The sequence below is a fragment of the Schistocerca piceifrons genome, unplaced genomic scaffold (assembly GCF_021461385.2).
Source record: "Schistocerca piceifrons isolate TAMUIC-IGC-003096 unplaced genomic scaffold, iqSchPice1.1 HiC_scaffold_352, whole genome shotgun sequence".
NCBI lineage: Eukaryota > Metazoa > Arthropoda > Insecta > Orthoptera > Acrididae > Schistocerca > Schistocerca piceifrons.
In genome coordinates this window covers 35,001-39,785 of record NW_025728573.1, presented here as the reverse complement: position 1 = coordinate 39,785, position 4,785 = coordinate 35,001, and the positions used below count along the sequence as shown (strand labels likewise).

General features: G+C 56.1%; 1 non-coding gene across 1 annotated transcript in view; it reads left to right on the top strand.

Moving 5' to 3' along the window:
- Positions 1–4,403: 4,403 nt before the first annotated feature.
- The window catches only part of LOC124746571, a 1,908-nt gene continuing 1,526 nt past the window's right edge, over positions 4,404–4,785 (top strand). Inside the window, exon 1 of the ribosomal RNA XR_007011388.1 lies at positions 4,404–4,785. This exon is cut by the window's right edge and continues 1,526 nt beyond it. This is a non-coding gene — a ribosomal RNA (small subunit ribosomal RNA).

Genomic DNA, 4,785 nt, shown 5'->3' with positions numbered 1-4,785 from the left:
CAGGGGTACGCGTGGGCCCCCCTTGCTTTCAGTTTCCGCACGTCGCATCTCTGGGCGTATCGGTCTGGGCGGGCGCGCCGCACCCAGGGCGCTGCAGTGGGTGCGGCGGACTGGGGCGTATCGGTTGGCGTGGGCGCTGCGATGGGTGCCGCCGCCGTGCGCGCGGGGAGGCGGCGCCGGCCGGCCGGGCGCCGTGTGTACCGCCGCGCTATAGCGTATCGCTTTGGCGGCCGGCGCCGGGTGCCGCGGTGGGTGCCGGACGGTCGATGTCGGCCCACCGGCCGGGGCGTCGCGTGGAGGCGGCGGCGTCGGGTGGGTGCCGTGCGGCGGTCGCGGTGCCCGGCGGGGTCTGGTACGTTGTCGCCGTCCCGTGGTACCACGGCGTCCACCCCTAACCGATGGATGTGAAATAAAATATAATAACACATGATGCTCCGCAAGAAAATAGACTTGGGATAGGGTGTGTCGTTGGCAAGTCCCCGGGGCGGTTAGTGTGTGTGGTGATAAGTCTGTAGGGGGGGGGGGGCGAGGTATTAGGAAATAGATAGATAGTGGTGACGTGGGTGTCGACAGTAGACATAGCACACTGCCACCTACAGGGATCCGACGGAACTACGCCACCCATGCCGGCAGAACAGTATCGCCATCTATGAAAATAGGGCGAAACCACATGCAATACCGCCATCTATGCGCATCTGACAACACTACGTCCGCACCACAAAACATACCGCCATCTGTAGGTCTCCCGCAACATGACCTCCTCCAACGACGATACCGCCATCTATGCGACGCCAAGCCGATTAAGACAGCGATGGCGCCACAGTGCCCGCCTTTCGACGCCACCCACAAAGCCTGCAGCCTCTGTCGACCATAGCACCCAATCTCCAGTGGCTCTGCCGCACGAAGCCGTGGACCGGCAATGACTCCACCCGCACCCGTTCGTGCACCACCCCAACCGCCACACGCGCACCTCCAGCGGATGAACGGCGGAAGTTTCCCGCACTCGTAAAGTGCAATCCACCCCTATAACTTGCGTTTCATGAAGAGTTATTTCCAATATGCGACATTCCGCTGTCCCTATACATGAGCCGCGACCTGTACCACTTACGAGCGAGAGACGCGATCGCGTTGCTCACTGTACGGCGTCCGATACCGAGCCATCAGCATGTCGGTCCCCATGCGCGTTGCACTCGCACTCGCAGTCGCAAAAACGTGGGGCAAATATATTACGCGGAAGAGCTATAACAGACCGAGCCCCACTGCATGGGGGGAGTCTTTGTCACTAATGTACACAGATGGAACATTTTGGACTGGAACCAGATTACCCGTACACACGGCGCTGATTAGTAATCAATGCAGAGCCATCAACTACAATAAATATACACAACTGTCCGTATACATGCTGAAAGAGTCTGCCCACAATGGGAACCACACGTCAGCCAGACACTCTGATCACGCACCACTCTCTGCTTCTAACAGGCGCACATACAATATGTAAGCACCAGCATGGAACAACATCCAGTGCATCTTCTCCGCCACATTACACAATCCACACTATCACAACCAGACCAGGAGGTCCATGCGGAAAATACAATATCCAGCCTTTCGACATCCACCATTGCGCAGACCAGGCACCAACACCCACACATGTCCTATACAACGGTGCACCCAACATCACAATAGTACCTCCTGTCACAGCGCACAAACAATGACATGAGTCAAAGACACAGGTCTCACACAAGCATAGAATTGGAGCGCCGCCTCTAATAAGCCAAAGGTGCATCCTGACGTGACAAATCTGATCATGTCACAAGCATTCACTTACTATAATCACTATCAACGAACCTGCCGCCCCCGCCCCCCCCCCCCCCTACACCTTTCCTTACAACAACGTGTAACCTAACCTAACCTAACCTAACCTATGTTGTACCTTAACCTAACCTATGTTGTACCTTAACCTAACCTATGTTGTACCTTAACCTAACCTATGTTGTACCTTAACCTAACCTATGTTGTACCTTAACCTAACCTATGTTGTACCTTAACCTAACCTATGTTGTACCTTAACCTAACCCATGTTGTACCTTAACCTAACCTATGTTGTACCTTAACCTAACCCATGTTGTACCTTAACCTAACCCATGTTGTACCTTAACCTAACCCATGTTGTACCTTAACCTAACCCATGTTGTACCTTAACCTAACCATGTTGTACCTTAACCTAACCCATGTTGTACCTTAACCTAACCCATGTTGTACCTTAACCTAACCCATGTTGTGCCTTAACCTAACCCACGTTGTGCCTTAACCTAACCCACGTTGTGCCTTAACCTAACCCACGTTGTGCCTTAACCTAACCCACGTTGTGCCTTAACCTAACCCACGTTGTGCCTTAACCTAACCCACGTTGTGCCTTAACCTAACCCACGTTGTGCCTTAACCTAACCCACGTTGTGCCTTAACCTAACCCACGTTGTGCCTTAACCTAACCCACGTTGTGCCTTAACCTAACCCACGTTGTGCCTTAACCTAACCCACGTTGTGCCTTAACCTAACCCACGTTGTCCCCTAACGTAACCCACGTTGTCCCCTAACGTAACCCATGTTGTCGCCTAAACCTGCTCTGTAATTGTTATACGACTCGTTCAATTAGTGTAGTGTTGCCCACCCGCAACCCTCGCAATATAGTTCGCTACTCGCACTGCCCGCTCCCCTGTGTATCGCTTCATGTTAAACACCTTGCAAGTCTTGCTGACTTTCCACATGCTCCTGCTGTACACTGTAATGTGGATGGCAGCAGGACGTACATGCCGCCCCTCCCCACGTCCCCACCTTGCCCCCCTGCCTTCGCAAGCTGGTTGGTGAGAAGTTTGCATGTTCAATGCCCTTCGCATGCGACGTACTCAGGCTACGTTGTGGTGCGGCCTGTGTCAACCGTCCGCTAATGTCGTACGCGTAAACCACAATCTGTACTGCACATTCGTCCTTATGTACCGAATGATACATCGTGGCACATGTGTGACCGTACAACGACTGCGCCCAAAAACGGCGGACCATACAGTGCAAATATTGTGCACGCAGCTACGTGTCGTCTCCCTATGAGAGCTGGATTGCAGTGTGGTACGCCATAGAGACGTGTGGGAGGAACGGACGCCGTGGATGGCGATCAGCATGAGCTGTCTGTTGATGTATTCGGACCTAGTCGTCTCTCCTCACACACCGTGATGGCATGGTGCACCGCGTTCCATATCTGCGACATGCTACAGAGGCCGGTTGACAGTCGTTCGAGCAATGGACATCGCATACGTACGGGGGCCACCTTCCACGTATTGTCTAGGCGTGCACATTTTGTTGCGTGTATGTGGGCAGACGTAGTGTGGCGTGACACCTGACACAGGCATGCAATAATCGTTGAAGTTGCAAATGGCGATGGACGCCTGCGTTTTCTGGTGAAGTTACGCAAATGAACAAATGGTAACCTGTTGTGGTGCGGTTGTTCTCGCTAGGGGTGAATCGGTGATGGCGACGATAGGTTGAGGTACGAACCGGTTGTTCCAGCGATACCCACCATGCCGACGAAACTGAACGGCATCTGGGTGTGAAGCGATACGCGGCGGTGGCTGGGTGGGACCGTCCCCGGCCGGTGAGGGGGCGCCTCCCGGCGTGCTGGCCGCGCGGTGCGTGGGCGCACGCGCTACAGCCGGCTGGTGGGGGCGGCCAGTGGCAGGCGCGCCGGCCGACGGACGCGGCAGGCGTCGCAGCTGCGCGCCGGCGCACCCTGCGCGCGGCGCCGTGCGGCCAAAGTAGGTCCTCGCGGGCCCGGTGCGAAGCGCGGTGGACATCTTCAGTGTGCTGGTCCGATTGAGGACTGTGTGCGTTGAGGATGCGCCGCCGCCCGGCGCTCGGCGCCGCGACGCCGTCTGCTGCTCGGTCGCCCCAGCGGTTCTCGCTGGTGGTTTGTATCGCAGCTGTGCGGATGTGTTGGCGCGTGCGCTGTGCTGGGAGAGTTCGCTTCGGCACCCAAGTGGGGCTTTTGTCCTTCTGTGGCGCTGGCGTTGGAGCTGCCGGTCACCGTAGGTGGCGCGTGTTGTCTCCCGCCGGCAATGCCACGACAGCACGCTCCCGGGCCTCTGTCGGCAGCGGCAAGCTCAGTTGGGAGCACGGGTGGTCGCACCGAAAGCGTCTACTCGCCTAACTCCGGGCGATTGCGCCTCTCTCGAACCCGACCAAGTACTTGGGACGGCGCTGCGCGCCGCCGGGACCTGAGAGGGTTTCGAGGTGTATTGTGCAGGGAGCTCAGCCTCCTCCTGTTTGCAGAATGATTGAGCGGACGCTTGCGTGTTCGCGCGGGCCCCCGGGACACACTCCCGGGCGGCCGGCTGCTCAGCTCTAGTTGACGCAGCTCCCTGGTTGATCCTGCCAGTAGTCATATGCTTGTCTCAAAGATTAAGCCATGCATGTCTCAGTACAAGCCGCATTAAGGTGAAACCGCGAATGGCTCATTAAATCAGTTATGGTTCCTTAGATCGTACCCACGTTACTTGGATAACTGTGGTAATTCTAGAGCTAATACATGCAAACAGAGTCCCGACCAGAGATGGAAGGGACGCTTTTATTAGATCAAAACCAATCGGTCGGCTCGTCCGGTCCGTTTGCCTTGGTGACTCTGAATAACTTTGGGCTGATCGCACGGTCCTCGTACCGGCGACGCATCTTTCAAATGTCTGCCTTATCAACTGTCGATGGTAGGTTCTGCGCCTACCATGGTTGTAACGGGTAACGGGG